The 13,748-nt window shown below is 33.9% G+C and overlaps 1 long non-coding RNA gene across 1 annotated transcript in view; it reads right to left on the bottom strand.

Annotated features, from left to right (window-relative positions):
* The window catches only part of LOC141565894 (uncharacterized), a 51,996-nt gene that overhangs the window by 7,341 nt on the left and 30,907 nt on the right, over positions 1–13,748 (bottom strand). The window lies entirely within an intron of this gene.

Genomic DNA, 13,748 nt, shown 5'->3' with positions numbered 1-13,748 from the left:
ACATTTTACATATGTTACAATATAACCCAGATACAATATATGTGTGTAAATACCAAAGTAAATCATATTCTAAGTGACTTTTGTTCATTCCAAATGGGTAGCCATTAATTTTAAGGGTATAGGAGTGCTAATTTGGAAAATGACATTTGCGAAAGACTGTCCTTTCTAAATACATCATATATTCCCTGAAGAACATTGCCTGAGTCATTTGTTATGTTTTTCCTCTCCTCAAAAAAGATTAAGTGTAACGTTTGGGCTAGCTTTCTGGAAGTGTTTGGACAGGCCTTGGTCTCAGCAGGATAGATACTACAAAAATGGCCAGGAATAGAGTATAGTCTCTTTATTCTGACCCAGTCTTGATCTTAGTGGAGGAGTGCAGGAGATAGGAGAGCCACCAGGAGGATGGTCAAAAATGGAATGTCTTATTTCCAGTCCTTTCAGCCCTTATATACCCTATTACAATTACATCATTATGTATGAACTAGAGAACCATTACATCACTAAGGACTAAGTATATGTATACTAAAGAACCATCATCTCATCAATTCCACTGAATTAACACCTTGTTGTAAGTATCCTTGTTTCAAGTATACCTCTCCAGAGTTCTGGCCCTCTACAGTTAAGTACATTTCTTTATACTGTAGAAGAATACAAATTCTGTTTGTAGTAGAACTCATGTTATCTCTTTTTCTCAAAACAGTATATAATAGCTTAGTGATATTTTACAATATATTCCATATTATCACTATAGTTCAATACCTGTGATACAAGCAGGATGGGTCTGGAATTGCACAAGATAGTCTTATATGATCATCCAAAAAAGGGGAAGAACCACAGTACATATCTAGCAATAGTATTGGATGGGGGTAGGGCTTTGCTGAGCATGTGAGCAGGAATTGTCAATCCTCCTAATTGTTCCTACTCAGGTTTTCAAGGGCCATATTTGTCTTTCCTAGCCTTGCCTTGGCTTCTCTCCTCTGTCATGGCCTTTCCCATGGCCCCATTGATAAAATGATTTTATGGTTAAAATAACTACAGGGATTGCTTGCTCTTTTGAGGAAGGTGAGGGGGGGGACTAAGGAAAGGAGGAAGAAAAAAAAATCTGGAACACAAAATCTTACAAAAATGAATGTTGAAAACTATCTTTACATATATTTAGAAAAATAAAATATTAAGGAAAAAATGGCGGCAGGAAGACAATAAGAAGGAAAAATGGCTGAGTTGCCATCTTTTTTATCATTCCCAGTGAACCACAACCTCTTCCCACTGAAATTGCTGACTTATTTTACCTAGAAATATCTGACACTAGGTTTCCTTTCTTTACTCTGGGTAGCTGTAAAATGGAATCAATAATTTTCTCATCAATAACTTGAAGATCTCCAAAATAACCCTGATAAATATACGTTGCAATTGGAAAAATAATCTTTTCTCCCTCTTTCTCCCAAACATTTTCCTACTCTTTTCTTTGCTACATTTCAGTAATGAAGCACACATCGGAAACAAAGAGGCTAGTCATATATCTTAGGGAGAAAATGAGAATTAAAAAATGAGAAATTAAAAAAAAAAAAGAAAAGCTCTTAAGAAATGGACACTCAGAAATCGAACACACTTCTCCCCAAAGAGAGAAGGAGCATGAGAAATTATCAATTTGGTCTCAGGGATTCCTACAGTTTCAACAAACTTAGAATATGCTTCACTTCTATGGTCAACAGCTTAATCAAATGGTTTTTTTTTTCCTGTATCTCAGATAATCAGCTATTAGTGGTGGGTGTCCTGCCTCCCAATCTAGCTCACTCATTTGTATCTCACACATAGGTGTGTGTCTCCCACTCTATTTCTTTTCCTCTCAGTCCTGCTCTTCCCCTTCTCCAATTATGGGATTGGTTCTCAGGCAAATTCTGATTCAGACAATCAAAGGCTGGAACATTCTCTAAGGGTCAAAGAAAGAAACTCTAGGGATTTTTATCCTAATGAGCAGGTTTCCAATTTCAGAATCCTTATCGTCTTGGCAGTCTCAAAGACACTACAGTTAGAGTCCAGAGAGAGGAGGACACAGGATAAAAATGGGAAGTAAATAAGGCAAAATCACAAGAGGATAATTACAGAACATTATATTGCAGGCCCAGATGTTTTTCTTTCATTTCTTCCAAAGAAAATTATTAATATCTTTTATTTTTAACATCATCATCATTTCTAAATATCTTTACTTTTTGTTCCTCTGTCTGGAGAGCCATTCCTTTTAATAAAGAAGAGAAGAAAGAAAAATTTAAAATGTCACTTCAGCAAAACCAAAGAGCATTTCAGCTGTGTCAGACAGTATCTGCAATATTCCATACCCATCATACTTCATATCTGTAAAAAGGAGAGGGAAGTCCATTTTCTTATCTGAGTTTCTTGGTCATTATAATTATATGTAGCATTCTTTTTTCTTTACATTTACATTGTTGTAATCATTGATTATATTGTTTCTTTGGTTCTGCTTACTTTATTTTGCATTATTTCATATGTCTTCCCATGTTTATGGGAAAGGAATTTACCTTAATCTGACACACTTTGTTTAGCATCTATTTTGTTTCCAGTTCTTTGAACCACAAAAAATGTTTCTTTGAACATTTTGATTTATATGAGACCTTTCTTTATTCCTTTGACTTCTTTGAATTTATGCATAGTAGTGGAATATCTAAGTCAAAGACCATTTATGGTTTTATCACTTTTTAAAAAGCATAATTAAAAATCATTTTTCAAAATGATTGGACAACTTCATAGCTCTACTAACAGTAATGGGTCTGTCTTTTGCAGCCCCTTCAATATTGACTGTATCAGCTGCTATTCTACTGGGTTTATTAATCTCAAAAGAGAACTTTTCAAATTTTTCTCTGTTTTCTCTTTCTCAATGTAAAGAAATTGACAGGCAGTACAAAGATTAATACAAAATATTCCTTCCTGTTAATATTTCAGACATTTAGGCAATTCAACATAGAATACTATTTCTTTATTTCCCCCTACAAAAAAAGACAATAAATCAAACCCTATCTTTATTTTTCTTTTTAATGTTTCTATGAGTCTCATGAAGTAAAATAAAAAATTAACTAAGGCATGCAAAATTAGTTAGCAAGTGTTTGACCAAGATAAGTTATCATACTTCTTCTGAAAATTGAAAAAAAAAAACACTATTGTTTCATTGTTAGAACCAAAAATAATTTTTGCACTCATGTTTTACTGGTAAAAATCCATATTAAGCATAGTGACATTCATATAAATGCTCCAAAATAAAACAATTGAGTGATTAGAGATGCAAAGAATACTGGGTAGTAAATAATGTAGGATAACAAAACAAAACAAACTGATTGAATGATTAGTTTACCACTGGACATAAAATTGATTTTTTTTCTCCAATTCTCCAACTGTTCAATATCCTGAACAAAAATTGAGTTTAAAATAATGTTAAGGAATATTCGGAATCTGCTTTCTGCATATTGCAAACACTCAAGGGAGATTACATTTCCAGAGCTTAAGTTATTCCTTGATTGAAAATCAGGTAGTTTTCAGATGTCTTTTTTTCACTTTGCTAGGTAGATAAGATTATTGCTTAACTAAATTACCTTTGTAAATTAAAGATAGGATAAAAACATTAAAATTTTGGAGAAATGAGTGTTAATGTGAGCCCAGTAGGAAAGAGTTTGGATTTCTTGTCACTCCCAAATGATATTTATTCCCTCCAACCTCACCCTGTGTTTTATATACATATACTTTTATTCAAGTAATAAATCCAAATGAGATTTCAATAACTTTTATAGGGGGGCAAGTAAACTAAATAGGTAGGTCATTGGAGAATTAAAATATGATTCAAGTGTCAGAGATAAAAACTTTTAGAAGTTTAAAGTAACCCGAATTAACTACCCTGAGAAGGCTAAAGAACTATTTAGTAATCAAGTTTAAATATATGATGATGATAGAAAGTAATTACATATTCTTTCTCTCTATTAAGATCAGAAAGAGAGAAAGCTTAAATTTCAAATGGTTGGAATAAACCATAAATAAACTAAATATGCTCAATGCTTATCACAGACAGTCTTCTGCTATTGTGCTTGTATTTTTTAAATCTTTAAATTGTGAATGAGGAAATCCCATGCAAGCATTCTTTTTCCCAAACTGTTCTTACCTGTGTTTGATTGTCCTTCTCAACCTGGTACCATTTGATTTTCTAGCCTTATTCAATCTATTTTTAAAAAAATAATTTATACTTTAGGCATGGGTGTCTTTGAGACATCAAGAATGATATTGCTTTTCTTCCTCTTCTCTCCACATCTCTCCACCTCTATTGACTACTAGGAATATGTTAGAAAATGTTTTAATTCAAATAAAGTAGTAAATACCCATTGAATTTAAGAGAAGAATCTTTTGAAATGAATCATTAAAACTCAAATTTGAACCAAAACAAAGCAAAGGATTAAATAACAATTATAGCTAGCATTTTACAGTATTTTAAATTTTACTAAGTGTTTTACAAATATTATGAAATTTATCTTAGAAGGTAAGTACTTATCCCCATTTTACAACTGAGGAACTTGAGGCAGACAGAGATTAAGTGACATAAATAGGAAGCATCTGGATTTGAATTTGAATCTTGCTCTATAAATTATTTTAATCTTCCTGATTCCAGGTCCAGCCCTTTATCTCTTGCACCAAATAGATGTCTTAAAAAAAAAAAAAAAAAAAAAAAAGTTGGTAGATTTGGACAAAATAGACATGTAATATGGACAATTCAGAAAACCACAGGGTATTTAGGAAATTTTGATATTGTTTTTCAATTACATCAGACTCTTCATGACTCTATTTGGGGTTTGTTTTTGTTTGTTTGTTTGTTTGTTTTGGTTTTTTTCGGCCGAGACTAGAATGGTTTATCATTTCCTTTTCTAGCTCATTTTGCAGATGAGGAAACTGAGGTAAACTTCCCTAAGATCACATGCTCTATCCACTTCACCATCTAGTTGCTTCTAGAAAATTTAAGATTAATTTAATTATCAGACATCTGTTAACCCTTTATCAATCACTCATATTCACCAAACAATTAGAGATTGAGGAATACTTTTATCTATCAACATTCAGAGACATTGAGAAATAATAACCTGCAGTCCAATTTTAAAGGGGAGAATTTTTCAAGGTAGAGATAGCACTAATAATAGAATGTTTTCAAGCCTATTTTATTCTTATTTTAGTCATAGTATAATCTGATGGGCACTGATAGTAAGCACTATTCCTATCTATGAGGTTGATTAGTAGAGTTCCTTGGTCAACAAGATGTGCTTACAGACTGATAAAATCTGAGTTGATATTACCTCATTATCTTGATGGAAGGGTAGATACGGTCACTGGTACTGATTAACTTTTTTCAACCTCATACAGGATGAGTGAATCTCACCAAACAGAGAGGAGACTTCATTACAGACTATAGGTCATTCTGTCCCTTCTGGCTTTTTTTTTTTTTTTTTAAGAGAAAACTATACAACAGCATAGTTAAAAGAACATTTTGAGATTAAGGGAAATCTATAGTTGAGAACATCTCCACAGGAACTATTAATGGGTACCTTGGGGGAAAAAATAGAGTATAATTACACATCCAACAAGAGACCACCACAATAGTTGTTTTGCTGCTATTGTGCCAGAAACCTTCCTCTAACTTCTCTCTCCAGCAACTCACAGCTACTTGGTACCAAACTCCAATCCCTGGCTGAATCCCTCTGAACAATGATAACCTACCTGAATTCAGTCCTCAATAATGAACATAAATTCCACCCTGTCATTTATTCCCTGTCTATTCCAATGATTCTGATCCCTCTGATGCCATTGTTCAAACTCCTTTCTCCATCCACCACATGACTTCAACTCCTCTCTCTCACACCCCATATCCAATCAGTTGTCAAGTCCTGTTATTTTTATTTGTGTAACATCTCTTTTATATACATCATCTTATGCCTGGAATATTGGAATAGTTTTCTGGTTGGACTCCTTGCTTCAAGTCTCTCCCAGTTTTAACTCATCCTCTGCTATCAAATTGATGTTCCTAAAATGAAAATCTAATTAGGTTTTGTCTCCATTGTCTCCTACTTCTTGCAACAAATAAATTATCTGGTTTTTGAAGCTCTTCATAACCTCCATCCCTTCCTAGCTTTCCAATCTTTTTACACCTTTATCCCACCCACATACACTGTGATCCAGTGAAACTTCCCCGTGGAAATTCCTCACACAGGAATTTCCTGTACCTGATTCCTGGTTTATTTCCTGATTTTAGACATTTTTACTAACAGTGCCTCATGCCTAGAATTCTCTTCTCACCTCCATCTCCTATATTCCTTTAAGTCATAGCTAAAATCTAACTTTAGGGCAGCTACGGTTCTGGTTTTTGGGCAAGTCATTTAATTCTGCTTCAGTTCCCCAGCAGTCAAATAAGCTGGAAAAGGAAATGGCAAACCACTGTTGCCAAGAAAACCCCAGTGGGGGTCATGGAAAGTCAGATATAAGTAAGCAATTGAATAAAAACCCACATCATCAGTGATGACCTAGTTGCGAGCTCCACAAACTATGCTCTGAGATTTCTCAGGGAAAGGTATGGGTGGGAGAAAAATGAACAAAAAAGTGAAAGTATTAGAGAAACTCTCAAGATCGAATGAGTCTATATAAGTCCAAAGCTTAGGACATCGGTCCATTAATCACACATAAATAATTCAGAAAAATAAATGCACATCTGCTATGTTTGGATAAAGTTTAGTCTGGGGTCAGTGTGGCAAGAGCCACATCCTCCAGCCATATCACCTCAAAGAGTAAATTCAAATATCAACACTTCTTTATGGACACTGCTATCAACATGGCTTTTTAATGTCATTGAAATGAAACTGAAATAATCATAATGGCAAACAATCTAATGCTAGATTTACAATTTTCCATGCAAAGTGTTTCCTTCCTTTTGTCTTAAAACTTATTTGATAAATATCCCCTTTCCTGATATGTATCATTAATTTTTATTTTTTCTTTAAATGGAATATTGCTCTATAAATTATTTGCATGGATAAAAGTGACGTGATTTTCATTAAAAGTGAAATATGGATATTTGTCATATTCTTATCATGGTACCCATAAATTAACTATAGGAAGCTCAACTCTCCATTCTTTATGAACTCTTTTTAATAATAAGGTATGGTCAGGCAGAGAAATCTAATTTAAATATATTCTAAAGGTGAAAGTGTCTATCATTTAGCATGCAACTTGAAAAATCAAGATTCAAATGGAAAAAACCCAGGCTTACATTACAAGATTAATATATTTTGATACTTTGGCATTTTTACTATTTCATGAATTCTTCTATGAGGGTACTACTTTCCTCTATGCAGATCATAATCCATCTATACTCTCTTATTCATGTAAGTCTTGTCCATGTCTTTAATTTTTTTTAATTGTTGATCCTTTTTTATTTTTAAAAAATTACTTTGGTACTTCCTAATGACTGTCTTGGCCCCCAAATACCCTGACTTAGAATAAATAAAAACAGTCAAACCAAACAAATTAACATATTTGTCATGTCTGAAAATGTGGGTCTTATTTTGTACTTATTATTTACTGTACCTCTTTGCCATTAAGTGGTATGCTTACATCACTTTTAAGTCCTCTGAAGTTAGGACTAGTTTGTGCATTTTGTGCATTTCAGAATTCCAAAGTCTTTAAATGTTTTATTCCTTTAAGTAATTAAGCAAAAATTTTCCCCATAGTCCTGCTTACTTCAACCTGAATGAGGTTAGACAAGTCTTCCCAGTTTTCTCTTAAGTCTTCATATTTGTTATGTCACATTAACATTCCATTAAATTCATATAACCACAATTTTTTTCAGCCACTCCTCAAATGACAGGATTGCACTCCTTATAGAACTTTGACAAAAAAGATACATCTGGGTAGTGTACTAGATGGAGTGCCAGCCCTGAAATCAGGAGGACCTGAGTTCAAATTTGATTAAGTGCAAGTTGCTTAAACCCATTTACCTCAGTTCCTCATGATTGCTAGCTAGTAACAGCAGGCTATAGAGTAATTTATACCTTTTCTACTTTTCTGTTAAAAAGAGAACCAGGAAAACATGTTAAAGAAAATCAACATTGTAAGAACATTTGCAGAAAATGGCAGAACTCTCTAATCAATTTATTCACCAATCATTTTTTCAGCAGAGAGGTGGTAGATTGACTATACATATAAAATGAGGCATAAATTTTCAAATATGTCCAGTGTGCTTTATGATTCAGTTTGTTTATGACTTTGTTATAAGGGAGAGAGGCCACCTAGTTTCGAAAAAGGGAAGTTGGAAGAGGTCATTAGGAAATGATAGCATTAAAAAAAAAATCAATAAAAAAAGAAAGAAGTTATTGCCTAACTAGCTTATTTCTTGGAATTCCCCATCCTACTGAGTGATTAAGTAGTGATTAAGAATTCATGAAGATGTAATGAAATTTAAAAGTAACTCTTCAAGTCATGAAAGATTTAAGTAGACAACATGATTAAATATAGGGTTAAAATAATGCAAAATCAACTCAAACATATTAGAGTAAAGGAAACTCTTTAGCAACTAGGCTTTTAACTTTTCCTTACAAATGGTTAGAAAGCCAATTATAGAGTGAAATATTTTCTCAAATATTTTAGAAGAGATTAATATTTGGTTCTTTGTATTTGTGTCATGTATGTGAGGTAGTTTGAGCCGTGGGAGGAGCTTAGCCAAACCCTAGATTGCTACCAGCCTCTAATCTTTTCTGTGTTTACTTATCCTACATATAAGCATGCCAGATCACTTGAATACTTCAAAAAACAATCTGTTTTTATAGGCATGTAATCTTCCTTCAAAAACATAAATCAAAACCCTTCTAGCAATAGAGTCACTTCAATTTAATTCAGCAAATATTTGTGCTGTCTATGAGAAAGGCACTATGCTAGAAATAGGAAACACAAAGATATTTTCCTAAAAATCAATCATTGTCTTGAGAATTACTGCTTTTTCTCCAATTGATAAATGGTCAAAGGATATGAACAGACAATTTTCAGATGATGAAATTAAAACTATTTCCACTCATATGAAAGAGTGTTCCAAATCACTATTGATCAGAGAAATGCAAATTAAGACAACTCTGAGGTATCATTACACACCTGTCAGATTGGCTAAGATGACAGGAACAAATAACGATGAATGTTGGAGGGGCTGTGGGAAAACTGGGACACTAATGCATTGTTGGTGGAGTTGTGAAAGAATCCAGCCATTCTGGAGAGCAATCTGGAACTATGTCCAAAAAGTTATCAAAATGTGCATACCCTTTGACCCAGCCATACTACTACTGGGCTTATATCCCAAGGAAATACTAAAGAAGGGAAAGGGACCTGTATGTACCAAAATGTTTGTAGCAGCCCTTTTCATAGTGGCTAGAAACTGGAAGATGAATGGATGTCCATCAATTGGAGAATGGTTGGGTAAATTATGGTATATGAAGGTTATGGAATATTATTGTTCTGTAAGAAATGACCAACAGGAGAAATACAGAGAGGCTTGGAGAGACTTACATCAACTGATGCTGAGTGAAACGAGCAGAACTAGGGGATCATTATACACTTCAACAATGATACTGTACGAGGATGTATTCTGATGGAAGTGGATATCTTCAACATAGAGAAGAGCTAATCCAATTCCAATTGATTAATGATGGACAGAATCAGCTACATCCAGAAAAGGAACACTGGGAAATGAGTGTAAACTGTTATTTTTACCTTCTGAATCCAATTCTTCCTGTGCAACAAGAAATTCGGAATATACTGTAATATATTTAACATGTATAAGACTGCCTGCCATATGGGGGAGGGGGTTGGGGGAAGAAGGGAAAAAATCTGAATAGAAGTAAGTGCAAGGGATAATGTTGTAAAAAATTACCCATGCATATGTACTGTCAAAAAAAAAGTTATAATTATAAAATAAAATTAAAATAAAAAAAAAAGAGAATTACTGCTTTGTTGTATAGTTTGTGATCTGGTACTACTAGATGTTTTCTTCTCACTTTAAAAAAAAAATTATTTCCCTTGAGATTCTTGACCTTTTATGATGCCAGATAAATGTCATTTTTTTTCTTTCAAATTCTTTAAAGTAATATTTGGTAGTTTGAATAGTATGGCAATAAATAAGTAAATTAATTTTAAGTAACAGTCTTTTTTGTTTTATTGGCTTCATCTACTCATGGATAATTCAAATTTCTCCTATTATTCAACTCTGTATATTTCTATAAACAAGGCTTTGTGGTTGTATTTATGTAGATCTTATGTATATTTTGGAAGGTAGACTCCCAAGTATTTTCTATATTACATAGCTATTTACTTTTTTACTTTTAGATGAGGCAATTGGGGTTAAGTGACTTGGCCAGGGTCACGTTTGAACTCAGGTCCTCTTGATTCCAGGGCTAGTACTCTATTCATTGTACCAAGTAGTGCCCTTCTGTAGTTATTTTAAATGGAATTTTTCTTTCTATCTTTTCCTCTTAGGCCCCCTTCCTTCAGAGAACAGCATTCCATTGTATGGTATTTCTCTATTGATAAGAGCCAAAATATATAACTCCTAGTCAAGCTCTGGGTTGAATTCCTATATGCTTCCTTGAGCTAGTCCTCATACAAAAAAATAACTTGGCATATTCTGCCAGAACTTGATCATACAAATCTAGGTCAAAGAGACTTATCAACTTCCATATCATCTGTCTGACAAAAAGGAAAATCCACATTTTCCTAGATATGTTAGAGTAAACACAATGAGAAGGAATCTTCCCATTAGCCTTAGAATTTCTTTTACTGTTTGATTAGAGCTTTGCCTGGATAAATCTTTGCCTAAGATTTCTTACATTGGTTGATTTCTGGATGAGAAAGAAGACAAGGGGAAAAAAATCTTTGTCTTAATTCAATAATTAGTTATTACTACTAGAGAAATAATCACTTCTCTCAAAGTGAATGAAGGGCAATAATGTGAAACAAACTTGGGCAATTAAATTAGAGCCAAGTTATGAAGGTTTTTAGATGGCAGGCTAAGGAATTTGGATTTCATCTTACAGATAATTGAAAGTGACAGAAGAGAAAAAGAAGTAACTGAGAAGGAGAATTTCATGATTGTTTCCATGTCTTAGAAAAATCATTTTGGCATCTCTGTGAAATTAAGAGACAAGGCAAAAAGAAAAAAAATTATTCTGATTTTTTTTTGGACCTAGTCTTTCTTGCAGTTCCAGACTATCTCTGCTATAGTTGTGACCCCTTTTTCCTATAATACCATCTTTTTGGTAAATTTCTATGCTGGAAACTTTAATGTCCTTTGCTTTTTGGGAGAAGGAATGGAGCTGTGGTTTCCATAGGTGTGGGCAGAGCTTCTCTTGTCCAATCCTTGTCATCTGCCTTCCTATGACATCAGAAATATCAAACCAGTCAGGTGAAACTAAATCCAATTCTGTTCTTCCCTTATAAATCCTATGGCCTTGGGCTTTATCACTGAATGACCTATCCCCATACTCTCCACCACCATATTCTTCTCTAGCCCATAGGTGAAAGTTTGGGCTTATTTTATGTTTGGGCTACCCTAGTATTTCAGGAGCAGGAAGGGAATATGCATTTATTAAGCACCTACTATGTACCAACCACTGTTCTAAGTGATTTACAAATATCTCATATCACAATAGCTCTGAAAGATAGGTGATATCATTACCTTCATTTTATAATTGAGTAAACAGAGTCAACAGAGTAAACAGACTCACAGAGTGAGTAAATGTCTGAGGCTGAATTTGAACTCAGGTCTTCCGGATTCTGATGTAAATGATAGGCTTCCCTAGCATATTGGCTTTTCTTTTGTGTAAAGGGGATGGCTACTGTCCTGCTGTTTCCCTCTATGCCTTAACTGTGTTCACTCCTAACCTTTCTACCTCCTTATCCTCTTTTAAAATTCAGTTCAAATGGTATTTCAAATATGGAGATTTTACCAACTTCCCATGCTGTTAGGTCTCTTTCGTTCTTCAAATTACATTAAATTTGGGAAGGTATGAGCCCCAAAGCCCATTGGTATGGGACTCTCTCCTCAGTGATGTAGATCATTTCCCTTCTTGGGAAAGGATAGGGAATGCAGTTTGAAGTTGGTGAAAGCAAGAGAGTTCCAGACCTCATATATTCCCCCAAAATGTATACTCTGTAAGGAGAGGGATGATTTTGTTTTTCTTTGTATTCACAATGTCTGGTACTATGTTTTGTACATAGTGAGCACATGATATATTTTGAGTTGAATTGAAGATATAATATATACACATACACATAAATTTGAAAGTTTTAAAAACAATACATTGTCAGGACTTTGAGCAGTGTAGAGAATATGTCCTAATGGAGCTCAGCCAAAATCATCATGGTATAGATTAGTAGGACAAAGTTTTATGAGAAAGACTTCATACCTGTAAGGTTGGAATTATATTATTTGAAAAGGCAAGGATGGAAGTTGGGTAGGGAATGTTAGTTGGCGGAAACAACATTAGAAATGTTCATGGCATGTTCCAGAAACAATAAGACCACTAAAATGATCACGTAAACATTATCTAAATACCTATGGCTCAGAACCAAAGCTCTGGTTTAACAAGAGCTGGATTCAAATTTGGTAACTTCTCAACAAAATCTCTTTGACTCCTGATCCTATTTAAGGTTTTGAGAAAAATAATACTTTGGCTCATTTTCCCCCTTAACCAGAGTTTCTCTCAGAAACATCAGAATTTAACTTACATCTAGGTCTCTATATAAAATAAAACAAAACAAAACAAAACAAAACTCTCCCATGCCAGCACACAGGCTAACAAGACATTTAATATAGGACAGTCATTATTTAATCCAATAAAATATACAAAGAACCAGCAACTTTATTCATAAGTAGTCAAAACAATCCTACTGTCTCTCTTCAAAAGAAATATAAAAAATACATGAAACTTATTGTACTACATTGAATGGGACCCTCCTTAAAGGGCAAAGCATTTGAGGTCACTACAGAATCAACTGATTTTTCACTGGAATTACAATGTCTTTGTATTCACAGAATCAATAAAGGTCAAGATCCAAATGTATTACTCCACAGTGTTTCTGTGCCTTATGGCTCATTGATTCTAACTCCTTTTGGTTCAGAAAGCATAAACTCCTTTACTTGGTCCAGGAATCATTAAACATAAATTATGATTCAATCATCATCAATAAAATGATGAGGGCAACTCAGGAAAAAGACAGGTCTACATCTTTTCATGAAGATATCCTTTTCTGGGCAAGGCCTAATTAGGCTCATCTAGTGGTACAGGCTCAAAACATTCACAGACTATCTGATATTTAATCAAGGAGGTCAGTTCAACAATAACATGGAAAGAATATTTAGCAAGGATACAGCATTGATTTAGCAACTCCCTTGGTTTTATACTTACTTGAGTATCTAATTTGAAGCATTTGTCAAGTCTAAGGAACTCTGACTCTTACTCTGCTGTGATTTTAACCTTAAGCTAACAGAAAACTTTATCAATGGTTTAAGTCTTAGGCCTGGCCAATTAAGCTTCAAGGAAGCTTATCATTTAGAGTAAAACAAATCTAACCTATACTGAAGTAGATAGCTTTTTTTGGAGCACTGTTGGTTGAACACTAGACTAGCATCAGGAAAATCTGAGTTCAAATCTAGCATCAGATATGTAATAGCA

Source organism: Sminthopsis crassicaudata, chromosome 4 (genome assembly GCF_048593235.1).
Source record: "Sminthopsis crassicaudata isolate SCR6 chromosome 4, ASM4859323v1, whole genome shotgun sequence".
NCBI lineage: Eukaryota > Metazoa > Chordata > Mammalia > Dasyuromorphia > Dasyuridae > Sminthopsis > Sminthopsis crassicaudata.
This window is presented reverse-complemented; position numbering and strand designations above follow the sequence as displayed.